Source organism: Monopterus albus, unplaced genomic scaffold (genome assembly GCF_001952655.1).
Source record: "Monopterus albus unplaced genomic scaffold, M_albus_1.0 scaffold6.1, whole genome shotgun sequence".
Taxonomy (NCBI): domain Eukaryota; kingdom Metazoa; phylum Chordata; class Actinopteri; order Synbranchiformes; family Synbranchidae; genus Monopterus; species Monopterus albus.
Genome location: NW_018127886.1, coordinates 5,231,842 through 5,247,012, shown reverse-complemented (window position 1 = coordinate 5,247,012; position 15,171 = coordinate 5,231,842). Strand labels below are relative to the sequence as shown.

General features: G+C 39.5%; 1 protein-coding gene across 6 annotated transcripts in view; it reads left to right on the top strand.

The window, feature by feature from the left end:
* Positions 1 to 2,862: 2,862 nt before the first annotated feature.
* The window catches only part of LOC109971903 (band 4.1-like protein 1), a 39,133-nt gene continuing 26,824 nt past the window's right edge, over positions 2,863 to 15,171 (top strand). For 2 of the 6 annotated variants that reach the window (XM_020620504.1, XM_020620483.1), the window contains exon 1: positions 2,864 to 3,393. The gene's annotated coding sequence lies outside the window, so the exon portion shown is untranslated. Of the gene's footprint in view, positions 3,394 to 15,171 lie in introns of all 6 variants that reach the window. The other 4 variants (XM_020620513.1, XM_020620496.1, XM_020620469.1 and 1 more) reach the window with 3 other exon arrangements.

Below are 15,171 nucleotides of genomic sequence, written 5' to 3'. Positions count from 1 at the left end.
CCTCACCAAAAAGCCCCAGAATGCCTAACCCTCAAAATGGGCTCTAGTTGCCTTTATGACAGCTTTCCACATTATTGGCAAAAGTCAGAAATTAATTGGAGGCATTTCTCACTTTCTTAATGCATTTGAGGCTATCAGCTGATTGGTGCCAGGATGTTGGTATCCTGCAAATAGCCCTATTACATTTTTGTAAAGACAAATGCCAATCCATGATTACTTCTAGACATGAAGGTCAGTTAATGGAAGGTTTTATGATCTTTGAGAATTTCTTTAAGTGCACTCACAATAGCCATCAATCATGATGAAACTGGCTCTCATGAGGATTGCCTCAGGAAAGGTGAACTCTACTGCAGAGGATAAGTTCATTAGAGTTACCTGCCTCAGTTAATGACACCTCAGGCTAGACCCAACATTAGTGCTTTCCAGACACATCTCAGCATCAGGAAAAACTGAGTGAATCAGGCCTTCAAGGTTGAATTGCTGCAAAGAAACTTCTACGGTGGGAGACCAATAATAAGAGAATTGCTTGTACCAAAAAAGACAAGAAATAAACCTTAGAGCAGTGAAAATCTGTACTTTGGTCTGATGAGTCCAACTTTGAGATTTTCAGATCCAACTGCTGTGACTTTGTGAGATGCAGAAAAAGTGAAGGGATTGTAGATGTGTGGTTCACACCTTGAAGCACGGAGGAGGAGATGTGATGTTGTCGGGATGCCTTGCTGGTGACACTGTTGGACATTTATTCAAAATCAAAAGCACACTTGACCAACATGGCTACCACAAGAGTCTGCAGTGACACAGACCATATCATCTGGTTTGCACTTTGTGGGACCATCTTTTGTTTTTTTAAGAAGACATTGTCCCAAAAGACCTTCAGGCTATGTAAGGGCTATTTGACGAAGAAGGCAATTGATGGAGTGCTGCATCAGATCACCTTCGCAGTCACTTGTCCTAAACCCTGCTGAGATTGTCTGCGATGAGTTGGACTGCATGGTGAAGGAAAAGCAGCCCAAAAGGCGACATAATTGTCTAATAGTGATTAATATAGAATGTAGAAATGAAGAGAATCAAGTAAAACAATAGAAAGAGAATAGAAACAAATATAAACCACTGAATGAAAATGTGTGTGTGCATTCTTCAAAATGAGTCAGCTCCTTACTAAAACAACAAAAACATTACCAACTTTATTTCTTGAGACTGCGTTAGTTCTTGCTAACTTTACTTAACGTACTGACAATATAGTTTGATACCTGGTGGTAACAAAGCAAGGGTGTTGTTTAACACACTTCTAAATGCTGCAAATCCTTCTCATAGAAATATTTAATTGTGCCTCTGTGACAGTGTAAATAATGTAAATTCCCTCAGTAGTGAAGAGATTTATTACTTTGCTTAATCTCAGTGTGAAGTGATAAAAACTGCAAAATGATCTTTTTTTTATGTGAGACAAAGCTTGAATCAACATAATTCATGTATAATAGTATGGTGCAGTTTTTTTTATGAAACTACTGTCAGATGATATTAAAATACAAATGCAAAACCAATAAAATGCAGTCATGGTACTCACTAAAAGCTGATATACAGAGGTGAAAGGTACCCAACTACATTTACTCAAGTATTGTACTTAAGTACAATTTTGGCTACTCAGCACTATGTAAAGTATTTCAAATTATAAGCAGTTAAAATTAGATCCACCTTTACCAGCTGCAAGATTAAATGTGATGTACAAAATAGCACCCCAATATAATCCAATAATAGGATATACATTAATATGAAATGTGTCATTCTGTATATTTTAACAGGGTATTTTACTCTGTGGTACTGCTACTTTTACTTAAGTAAACAATCTGAGTACTTCTTCCAGCACTGGTGATATGTGCTTGAAGGGTGAAGCATGTACAGGCAATACACTGATGTGTGTGGTGATGGGACAGATCGCCACCATGTGGAGGAATCTCTTTATGACTACTTGGAGTGATGGGTTTTGTCATATTATGTTCACAAGTAAATGTTAGATTAATGTTCTAAATGGTTTTAATACTGCCATTTGATATAATCTATAAGGGCTAATAAGTTAAGACACATCCATGGAGTTTACACTCCAAAAATATTCCCCATATGGTAAAGAAGTCATTTCTGATTTTGCTGCTCATTTTAGCACATCCTTTTAGCATCTGATGAAGACCCACTGAAGTGTGCCATTAACTGATTTCACTGTATGCATATTTGCATTTGAACAGAACACTAGTGCATGAAATGTAGCCAAAGAGGGTGTTCAAGCACAGAAGGTTCCTATGAGTCACCAATGTAATACATCACCCACTTAGGCCTCATTCCTTCAGCATACTGTACTGCATGCCATGCAGGAAACAGTAGGACCATTTTACTTAATGCTGTGAGTCAAAGATTGGCTTTTACATTACAGCAAAACATGTCAGGGGTTAAAGCTTGTTGGATGCATGATCAGATATAAGTTGGCTTCAGGAGTGCTTTTCTAGCACATAAAAATTGTATATTTATCACAAATTGCACATTTAAAACATCTTTTTCTCAGTTAGTTCAAAACAAGAGAAAAGTTAAGTCGTAAATTTAATCTTATTGGCCTCGTAGGCTTAGATGTATCTTTATGTCAAAAACTTTCAGACTTTCATGTAAAGCCAAGGGCAGTTATTTACAGTTAATTATGCTAAATGCATTTTGCATTTCAACTTTTATTAACTGACAGATATGTGCGTTCTGACACAAGTAGGATTATGGATTCAAACCTCTGAGCAGCAAATCAGCAGGTGACCTCCTCTCTTCAGCTGAAGGAGGTGGGGTAGCCTTCTTAAATTGGAAGAGACACCAAATTAGACATCAAATTGGTAACTAAGAATAATAAGAAGTCTTTAGAAAGACGATAGCCCAAATCATCATATTCTGTATGAAATAAATCAAAGTAAACCCAACAGGAAAGTGGGTTTATATTGGTTTAGCTCACAAAGAAACTAGATTGGATTGTGTGCGTTTGGGCACCTTCTTTCTGGCCCGATGCCAAAAGCCTTCAGCGTTGTGCTTTATGGTGGGAAAAAGGTGACTCGAAAGTCAGTAAACCCAGTGGTAAGACAGACTGCGTGTCAGAAACGGAGGTCCTTTCATATCACGCAGGACGTAAGGAGTTCCCTTGCTTACACTGTGAAAACGCCCCTCTACTCTCCAAGCCCTTCCTGAGTCCAGACCATAAGCCATCCTTCCCGGCTTGTGCTGATCTGCTGTCCCAGCCTGCAGGGCTGCGTTTCGCGTGGCTGAGTAAAAGACGCTCCTTGGCGGTGGCGGCGTCCGGCCGTCTTTCAGTTTCTAGCAATCTCAATGATCACATTCTGGATTGAAGCCTGACACCCGGACCTGAGAGGACAGGTAGGCTAAGCATTTCATTTGTTTGTTAAATAGGGTGCGGATGACAGCGGAACAGGTGCATTCTGAATTTGCCGGTTGGAACGAAATGACATTGTGGATAAAGAATGGGACGCGTATTCATACCGGTGAGAAGCTTGTCTCAAAACCGTACTCTGCATGCTCCACAAAGACAGCGCCGTGCGCCTCAAGTGTCATGGATGGATGGAGAGGGTGTTGCCACAGAGCTTTAATTCGACCATTGTGGGCAGCAGGCTGGTTTAATAAGCTGCACGGAATCAGGGCACCCTTTATTCCATGCAAATCAAGGCCCAGTAGGCAGAAACAGTCAGCAGGTGCGCGCCTGTGTTATCGTTTTACCGAATCACCTGATCAGATCTGTTACTGTACACAAACGTACAATTGCTCAGACCTATTCTTGGACATGTCGGTGTGTGTAGGGGTTGTGATTTTTCAGTGTGGAGCTATAGGCTAGAAATAATGAGCTAATTGAAAACGGAGTGTATTGTCGCGGGTGTGGCAGAGGGGGCAGGCACGGGCTCCTTGGCACTCTAAAGGTCTCCCAAATGTGTGAATTGCACAGGGATAAAGAGGGCTATTAAATAGGAAATGCCCTTAAACTTAACGTAGAACAGTTCATTTAAAAAGAACCTGCACATTTATCTCAGTAAAGATGCTAAAGAAAGGGGCTAAAATGACCCTAAGACAATTTATCAGTTTTTTTTGTACTTGGAATAGGCTTTTTTTAAGGGCAATTAGACAATAGCCTATAGGAAAATCACTGCTCATAAAACATAACTTTGAACATCAACATGCAACAGGATCCTCTGTTCCATTCCTAAAATAAGCCATTTTAAATTACATTTAGATATTTGTCTCTGCAAACTGTTAACACAAATAATGTCAGATTATATTTTGATAGAACATGCACCACAATCTGCAAGAAATATAGACCTATAAAGCTTTTTTTGGGGGACAGAAATAAGAAACGGAGCTACTATAATAAAAGATCAGCAATATGACAAAAAGAACTACATAACTGCATGATTCAGAAAGCTTTAGTTCAACACCTCCAGACAAGTCAGAGTTGAAAAGTGACCATTATCAATCAGCCCTTGTGTCTCTGGCTCAGTACTGTAACTCCATGACTGAATCTCTAGAGGTGAAGTCAGGGAGGGGGCAAATTAGATCTAAAATCCATCTGTCTGTCCATCCATGCATGCTCCCGTCTCATTTCCCTTTCTTTCACCTGCTCCACTTTCAGCATCCCTAGTGTGCATTACGATGGTGCATCTTAAAGTAGCGTGGTGCTCCTCTGTTACTGCTTGTTCACATTAAAAGACAAAGCCTCTTTATGTGGACTTATGTTGTATTAAGCACTTATAGGAAAAATTATTGAATGTCTGTTTGTTTGAAGGTAGTTCAGAGTCTCACTGCAGGTAATACAATGCCAGAATTGCATGCTACATTTCTCACAGAGCAGTTTCCTCTTGTCTGACAGGTAAGATGCAACAGTCATTCAGGTGAACTCTTCAGTTAGGGTAAATCAGGGAGGTGCTAGCAAAGTTATATAGCAGATAGTGTTCATAAAGGTAAAAGTTAGGTCCTGGGTTCTACAGCCACAGGATGCACTGTGTGTGTTTTTGTACATAAATTAAGTGTGCGTGCACATTTAAGGTAGTGCTCTGTTACAGTTTTCCCTTGCGTCCAATTTGAAGTCATCCTGTACTCGATTAATAGCTCACAGAAGTACCTGCGGTCTGTCACAGCCAAAGTTGAATTCTCCACAAGATAAACTCACATCATTTCAAAGATAACAGCCTTTAATAAACTGCCACTTTTTGTATTTTCATTACAAATAATGTGGTGTAGGATACACGAACTGAGCAAAGCTGTCCCTCCTTAACATCATATTAGGGTTATGACTGCTAACACAGTTTGACACAGCTCCATTCTCTTGGCATCATTAAATGGCAAACCACAAGTCCAATGCAACCATAATTGGGAAACTGACTATTTTGTCAGTTTAAAACCTGATATACCACAATTTCTGCAGGAAATTGGTGTTTGTTGGTGGCTAAGAGACTGAGGAGCTGTAAACGTATTAAGAAATGAGAATGAAATGTAATTTAAAAGCTTAAAATGTGATTTTTATTTTGAATTAAGTTTCTTGTTCTAAGTAGTGTATGTTGAAGTAGCTGAAGAAGAAAGTTTGACCCCGGTTTGAACTCTTCTTCCATAAACTCCCATTGTAAAAAAATAAATAAATACAAAAAGTAAATTGTAATGATGTTGGAAGTTCTCCGTATAGTAATCAAAATGTTTGTGCTGTAAATGTTGCATTCTCATAATTGATTTTCAACATACCAGTAAAAAGACACTTTGAGTTTTGATCAGATGAGACAGTTAGTAAAAATAGTTAGAGCAGATTTGGAAACAATATCTTGCCCAAAGGCGGAAGACCCTAATCCTACAGTGACGCACATACTGGATCAGAGCTACGTCTTGTTTCACTGACCTTTAGTGTTTATAGCAAACCATTTTAGTTCTGACTTCCCACTTAATAGCCATCCACCCTTCTATCACCACTGTCTCCTCCACCATGTCACTTCACTGTGCCTGCCTCTACAAGAGCTGTCACCTTCTTCAGTACAGTACCATGTGATGGTTCACCTCTTCTCCCATCTCATCAGTGTGTATCTGTTAGCTAGCAAAATAATGCCTAAAGGCTGCTTTCTCTCTCTTTTTTCTTCTTCTTTTTTGTTATTTTATTTCGATAGGCTTGACAGACAATGTTGGGCTAGGGTTCCCATAGTAACTGCATTTTAACTGGCACGCCTGATGTATGTGTTAATTATCGTTAGCGGCGACACTTGTCTTTGATCAAATAGAAACAAAGTGAACTGTGCTAGAGGCACATGAGCATGATGTATGTCATTTTCCTGTTATTGTCGTGAAGAGTGAATATATGTTGTTTTTCTATTTGACTCTGCAATTAAAGGAGTGCAGAAATGCAATTCAGTGTATGAATGGAAGCAGTGTGATAGTTTTCAGGTTACTGCTCATGGATAAATTGAATTTGATAGTATTTCTAAATTTTTTATTTAAATGTGTTACTTTCATAACTTCTGAAAAGAAACAATGTAAATATACTTAAGGTACGTCCCATAATTTCCTCTGACTCACTCTGTCCAGGTGAAGTCATGATGTTTTTTTTTTCCCAGCCTGCTTAAATACACAGGAGGTGCACTCAAGAACAGCATGCAATGAGTGATACTGCTTTGCAGAAAGTAGTAACAGTGAGAAACTCATAGTGTTTCAGTTTCTATCAAGGTTGTGTCAAGTAGGAAGGGGAGGGTGGAGCAGATTGTGTGATGTTGTATTAAACTGCACTATTTTGCATACAAAACATTGATGTGCATCATCTGTAGTAGCCTTTGCTCTGTCTCACTGTGCATGTGAAGTCCTGCAGTATGATTGTCAGTGAGTGTGTCTACAGTATGTCAGCATATCATTCACACAATAATCTATACAGCCATGGTTCTTAGAATAATCATGTTCTTTGATAGAAAAACCTGAACAGGTTAATGATATGAGTATGCCACTCACATCCTAGGAATCCTGGTAGATTTTGACCTTTAATGTAATATTTCCATGTCTTGTTAAATGGCCTGACATGACCCATGATTAAATGGATGAAAGATTACTTTGTGGTGTATGGTGGAAGAGGCTGGCTCTTTTCACTCTTGTAAACTGATTAATATTTAAGATATTCATCTCATAAATCAAGTGATGCACTTTGGCAACTCATTTTGAGAGATTTTACTGCCTGGTTTATTTTAATCACTGAGAATTAACTTTACAATGACCCACCGGCCTGTTGTAATAATTTTGTTATGCATATTTGTAACCCTCTTTGATGCTAAGTGATAATGAAGTAGGCAGAGATAGGTTTGCAGTCACACAATCTGTCATTCATTATCAGCTCAAAAAATGGGAGCTTAGTACTTTAGATGTTGAAGAGTAGAAGCTGTACTAACCCCTGTAACTCCTCCTTCTTTTGTGCAGACCCATGAGAAAGTGCTTATACAGGTAGCACAACTCCCTCTGGACTTGGTTTCTTTTGGGGAGGATGAGCTTCCAGCCTCTTTTGTTCGGAGGCCGTATCATCTATCTTGGTTGTGATGTGACATGATTTGCAGCAAACTTAACAGTTGTGCAATACAATCTGTTTCCAAGACTACTGAGTGCCAGTGATTTGGAGAATGTGTATATGTGGCTTCCCATGAACGAGGGCATCTTGCCATTCCCTCTTCCCCACCTCCCACTGTCCTGTACCTGGTTGCACAGAGCGAACCTCAGCCCAGCAGAGATGGACTGCCTGTGTATGTTGACAGAAGGAAGCGCTGATTATAAAGCCAAGTTGCAGAGGGAGGTGCATGATGAAATGATGAGGCTCAGTAATTGACTATTGCAGCGGATGGCTTTGTCAGTGTAGATACAGTATTTTAGCATATAGCATGTAATGCATATCTGCTGTAGACATGTCTGGATGCACATTATTAACATGAGAATCATAGATATTCATGCAGTTGGCCTTGGTAACCATTATAGTCTTGGTTCATTATATTGTACATGTACCTTGCTGTATTCGAAAATTGAAATGCTGGTAATTTTTAATGGTATAGAAAAAGTAGAAGATTAATATGATTGAGGCTGCCATACTAGCAGCTCTGTGAGGCTGTATTTAGGAACGGTGATGTTTTGTGCTAAATGCTAATACCACCATGCTAATACTCACTGTGACATTGCTGATGTTTAGCAGGTCTAATATTTACCATGTTCATCAGCTTAGTTTAGTGTGTTCATATGTTGCACCAAAGGGGAATGGGAGTGTCAGTAGCTGGGATTGGGGTCACCAATGTTATTAGGATTCATCCTCTGGGTGTCACTTAGTACCACAAATGTCAATCTCTCTGTGGTAGTATAGGAAAAGTTGATTTACATCTAAATTGGTAAACTTCCTAGTCTGTGATTCCAGTGTGCAGACAAAGGGGATTCTCAGTTGAGGAGCTGTCAGAATTTTATTAAAACTTGTCCTTGATCACATAACTCATAGTGGCTTTGCTTTTGTTTTACTTTTATTGCAGCAAAAGGCCAAATTAAATTACTTGTGTTTTACTCCAGAATGCGCAAGGGCAGCACAGTGCTGCAGAAGTTAGCACTGTCACCTCACAGCAAGTGACTAAGTCTAAGTCGGGGCCTTTCTGTGTGGACTCTGCGTGTTCTTCCCATGCCTGCGTGGGTGTTCTGTGGGTGCTACAGCTTCCTTCCACATTAACCTAACATGCAGGCTAGGTTAATTGGTGATTCAAAATTTTCCTGTAGGATTGCCTTAGGAAGGGCATCTGATGCACAAACTGTGCCAGACTGCATTTGTGGGCTACAGTGCTCCACTGGGACTCCCCACAGATGAAAGCAAAATATGCTTGAAACAGTTTTAAATTACATTTAGTAAGCCTACCTCTAATGTTAGTAATGCAACCTGGAAACCAGACATTGCTCCGTGCTTATGAATACTGTGTTTCACTTGTAGCTCAGTGAGGTTTTCAGACACAAATGGGGGGAAAAAACACTGATGTCTAGACAACAGACATTTATTTTCTCATGGCCATAGCATTAACAGGGGTGTCATTTCAATAAGAGGTCATGAAAACCACACAGATTGATGATTATTTTGAACATTTACTTGAAAGAATACTGTGGGCTATTCTTCATAATCGTAGTGTTGTTAGATACCGGAGTGTTGTCTTCCCAGACTATGAGTCCCTCTGCAGTGATGATATCAAATAATAAACAGTGAGACTGCTGTTTGTGCTAGCGAAAGGCACCATGGAAAGGGATTAACCTCCGAAAACCACCAAATAAACACTGGGACCGCCAATCTGTCCAGTTTACTTCCTGGAAAAAGGTACCTAGATTATGGTCAGTTAGAATTACAGTATCACTTAAAACATCTTGAAACAGACAGATTGGAGGTTGGAGCAAACTATCATTGTTTGAGTCAAAATAATATCCCTTCAAGTTTCCAAATTAATGAATAACCTAATTAACAGGACCACAGACTAGGACATCCTTTGTTCGTTTTGGTAAATGATATAGTCACAAAAGATATTCTGGCAAAGGAAGAACATTGCCTGGAGATCAGTAAGCATATTATCTACATACTCTAGTGCGCTTCTCTCTGCAGCACATTATACAAAACTGCTGCCTATTTTACTACTGCTACTATGACTATTGTGTTGTTCTGTGTCCAGAAGGCAAGCAAAAAATATTTGCATAAGGGCAAAGAATCATTTTTACATATACCCTCTGTTAAAATCAACTTTCAGAGTATTCATCTTATTAGACTATATTCCACATCCTAACTGTGTAAATGAGGCCATAACATTAAATGATCAGACCATTGCTGGATAATAATAACTCGGTCTAAGATGAACAAAATCAGTCTTCATTAAAGCTTCAGATGGTTAAATACAAAAACCATGCATCCTCCTCACTTCTGAACACTTGCTGCTACAATCGATCGCATATTGCATTTGCAAATAAGGTGGCCAAGTGGAAACAAGTAATGGGAAATGTGTGTGTGAGAAATGCTTGGGAAGATGGTGGGTTTTCTTCCGACAGCAGATCCACAGGATTTGTCAAAAATGAACTGCATATTCCCCTTTGCTGTAGCTTCCGGTCCGATCAGCAGAGTTAAATGCTGCACTTTGATGTAAAAGCTACAAAAAAGAGCAATCATCAACATTCACAGTGAGGGGGACGCAACACTGTTGTGCTGATGAGAGCTATAATTCTGCAGCTATATAAAGCTATTGTTTAAGAAATAATGCTGGTGTTCTAACACTGCCTAAATTTAGCTAGAATAAGGATTTGTGGAGTTTTAAAATGACTCATTACAGCATTATTTTGTCCAATGGCAAAATGGTCTTGATTGTTTTCACAAATCTGGACCCTGAAATTTTTCTGAGTGTCTTCTTTTTGTGAAATAATTGCTAAGGTCCATCCACTTTTCTTGCAAAGCTTTGATACTGTGGCCAGAGGAGGAGTTGATGACCCCTGCTTTCATCGCTGTTTTGCTCTCGCACTCTGCACCAGACATATTTGCTCCAATATACTCTGGGGGAAGGGAAATACTTGATGCTGTTAATTCATGACAACAAATAGTGTTTGAGGAGTGAGAGGAATCTGCAAGCTGTCAGCCTAGTATTTCCCCTGCTCTGCTGTTTTGAGGTGCTATATTTGACAGATTTCTTCTGCCCACCTGCTGATAAAAGATGGGCCTGTAGGCAAGTGAAGCGTGCCTGAAGACATCAATTTTTGGGGCCTCTAAATTGACAGACTCTGTTTGAGAGATGGTATAAAGACAAATGAGAACAGACATGCTGCAATGAATGATGCATCATGGACATTCTGCCCTAGATGATCGCCATTACATCCATTACTATCTGGTAATTTATCAGAGAAGCTCCGGTACAGCTGATGAGTGTTTTGGGGGGGGTGCCGTCTCTAATTTGCGTTCTTTTGATGGGGAAGAGTTGATGTTCATCAGTTTGATTCTGCTTTCCACTTCAGTGAGTGCAGTCTTACAGCTGATCTAAGCTTACATGAGGACTGCTGTGATTACTCAGTAATGATTGCAGCATATCTGGACTGACTCTGATATAGAGCACAGAACAGGTCATCTCCAGAGACAGACTAGCGCAGCGAGGCTGATGGTCTTGTTTGAAAAGACTGTGATAAAAATGGCTGTGTGTATTTGTGCCTATGGGCACAGTACATTTGTGTGTGTGTGTCCCACTGAATTTTGCTTATCTGTGACTTGTCTTAAAACATTTTAAATAACTGACAGGCTAACCACGGCTTATCTTATTGATGCCTGCAGTGTTTTTGTAACACTTGAAGAGGAAATGCTTCTCATGGCAGCAAAGCATATTAATTTGATTTGAAGATATGTCCCTTTTGATGGTCAGACCCAGCTTAGCCTAGATCTTAGATTTATCATCTATATTTTTCAACCAAAGAGACGTCATACTGTGTATTTGAAACAAAGCTTAATGTGATAAAAATTAAATGCAGAGTCAAGTGATTTGCTGCATAAAAATACAAGCTTACAGATGTCTCATTTTTAGATGGCGCTTTACCATCTGTACTCTTATATGTTGTGACTGTCATCCAAGGAGGTGTAAATGAGTCATGTCTCCCTTTCATTCTAAATGGATTACAGGGTGCATATTGATAGATATGATAAATACTGGTGCATGTTTATGCCAAATGTGGACCAGTGGGGGTGGGGGCTACATTCTACAATGTAAGTTAAACATTTAGTGAGATTTAAAGGCTAATTCCAATACTTGTGCTTTAAGTATCTTCATGCCAACAAAAGTGAATGAATAAATTAATTGATTAAATAAATTGAAATCTGTATTTTCTTATAAGAAACTACTAGCAGTGTTGGAAAAGCTTTGAAAAAGTATTTGAACCTCGGGGGGGCTTGGTATTTTTGAAATCTTGGCTACATCCCTGGCACAAGCAGACTGCCAGCTCTTTCTGGGTGGAACTCACACTTTTGAATTTGTGTTGAGCACACTAATTTAAAGCCTGTAATTAGACTTCATAAAACTAATAAACAGTAACACTTCTAATTTGGTTTAAAGGGAACAGGGAGCCAAAAGAGGTTGTTCTAGACACCAAGCATCCTGTACGGAGTGGTTTGGAAAGAACAGCCTACTTGTATGCTTTTGAAAATGTTGTTGAGACTGTCAAACAGATGATTCAACTTTATGGCAGTTTGCATGGTGAAGTGCAGTATAACATCACCAAAACTGGAATCTATAAACTAAAAAAGTTGACAAAACTTCACAGAAATCATTTATTATGTGACTGATGCAATTGATTGCATTATATTTTCTAGTTTTTTCCGCCTCCTTAAAAATTTTTTATGAGGGTTCGAGCTCACCAGTTCACCTATGAGTCCCAAACCAGTCTTTCTTCTATCACTTGAATGTGGTTTTAAATCTTCAAGTGGCTATAGACCATGTTTCTAATGTTCCCAGATCACTAACATAAAAGTGATTACCCATACAAAATTATCATGACTCCATAGTTCTCTCCGCTCTACATGGCTTTATAGTGACTTTCAGCAAATTGTTTCAGTTGTCTGGTCTGCAAATTCGCTTGGTTCATCTTCACTGTCACAACCTCAGGGTTTACGGTGTGTGTACTGTATATACCAGGTTGATTCCCCCCCATTCTCAGCCAGATTGTCTTGTGTGCTTTCCCAGTCATAGCATTTGAGCCACTTACATGTTTGTCAATTGGTTTTTGCCTCTTCTTTCCCCTGGACTCTTTCTGTGTTTGGATTGTCTGCCAGAATCCCTCTGACCTCAGACTTGTTCTCTGCATTTGGGTCCACTTCTCCAGTTGGTTATAGTACAAATTGTCACACACGCATAATGTCATTTTCAGCCCACCTGGCAGTTGTTTTTAGCAAATTAAGCTCTAAAAAGCACTGTACACTACTTGTCCACCATCAAACAGTGCACAGACCAAGTTAGTGAGTAGTTGGTGAACATAGTGGAGCATGTATCAAGTGGCCAGAAACACACTTCTAAAGCTACATTCACATCACACACTGAAGTGGCCCAAACCTGAAATTTTTCTTTTTGTTAAAATTACTTTCAAGTGACTCATCTGGGCCTCTTCCTTATGTGGCCCTAGATTTGATTTATATCTGATCTGTGACTGTGAGACTGCTGATCAGAATTTCGATAGATTTTTTTTATTTTTTTATTTTTTTAAACATCACACCCCTCTGTGTATGCACATGTTTCCTGTTGTATTCATTCAGTGTTGGCTCCTCACTGATCAATAAAAATAAACAGCGAGGAGAGCAAAGCCCCTTTTCCATTGTCTGAGACTGGCTCATCTCGGCTTGCCTTGTCTTATTTGTTTTTCCATCAGTCAAATGTTGGGGTTGGTACCTGGTACTATTTTTGGTATCTCCTCCGTAAAGGTTCCAAGCGAACAGACGTGATGCCAAATGGTGATGTGTAAACCCCGCAGACTAGTGATTGGCCAGAGAAGTCCCATCATCAACTTGTGAGGTGTCCTGGAACAAAGAAAGCGCCGTTTTTAAAAGCAGCATTATTTAACGCTAATTGCTACTTTACTATAGTCACTGCACTAACTAAAAACAGCCACATACCGAGAACAAGAACAGCATACCTTCGATGTCCTCCATTGTTACTGTGTTGTTTGCTGACAGCGTCATGGCAGTGTAATGCCGTGTCACTATGATAACCACCTAAACTGAGAGGGGTCCATCTGCAGTGGAAAAACAAGCACCTGGTACCAAAAGCGAGTCGGGTGAATTTGATGGGATGGGAAAAGTGGCTCAACAATAGTGACAAGGGTTGGTGAAGAGCTGGAGGGTTGGACATTTATGGTGAAGCTTCTTATCATGCTGATCTAGAAGGAACATGTTGTAACTAAGCAGTTTTTGAGGAAAACGAGTTCACCATTTTAACTTAGAAGGTGGTAGTGTGAGTGTTGTGTTCACAGCTTGTTTTTTCTGGCCCCATGTCTGGCCAAAAAAAATCTGTCAATGCAAGTATTTTTCTATACAAGTGTACAAGTTGAACAACCACGTATGCTGCAATTAAAGCTAGTTTTTAAAAATTTTTTATAAACACTCAGACTGGATTGACAGTGGTGTCTCTGTGGCTATTTGAACAAAGAATCCCCCCTGTGTGTTTACATTATTACCTCCACCAAGGGCAGAATGGTTTTACTGGTGTTTGTTCACATCATAACTCAAAAAGTAATGAATGGATTTTGATTAGATATTTTTTGGAGAGGTAGATTATGGCCCATGAAATAATATATTATATTTTAGTGCTGATCCAGACTGTCATCTGGCTTAAGGAATTTTTGTACAATAACTTTTCACCATTGTCACTTTTGGAAAGGCTGTTGACTGCATGTGAAAGCCCCCTTGTGGCAAAAGTGTGCAGCTGAGCACTTGGAGTGAAGATGAGTGGACCTAATAAGTGGAGCAGGAGGCATGTTAAAGTAGACTCTAAGTGGAATTAAATGCAGCCAAAGGGTGTGAATTTTGTGCATTTATGAAGGACTGTAAGTACAGGTTGTTATTAAGGTATGCATGGGACATTTATTTAGCTGTTTGTGGCATTTACTAATCACTCATTCCCAGTGCCTTTCTTGAATAACTGCCAAGCTAATAATGATATCAGTCTGAATTTACAGTGGGTATGGAAAGTATTCAGACCCCCTTAAATTTTTCACTCTTTGTTATATTGCAGCCATATGCTAAAATCATTTAAGTTCATTTTTTTCCCTCATTAATGTACACACAGCACCCCATATTGACAGAATAACACAGAATGTTTGACATTTTTGCAGATTTATTAAAAAAGAAAAACTGAAATATCCCATGGTCATAAGTATTCAGACCCTTTGCTCAGTATTTAGTAGAAGCCCCCTTTTGAGCTAATACAGCCATGAGTCTTTTTGGGAATGATGCAACAAGTTTTTCACACCTGCATTTGGGGATCCTCTGCCATTCCTCCTTGCAGATCCTCTCCAGTTCTGTCAGGTTGGATGGTAAACGTTGGTGGACAGCCATTTTCAGGTCTCTCCAGAGATGCTCAATTGGGTTTAAGTCAGGGCTCTGGCGGGGCCATTCAAGAACAGTCA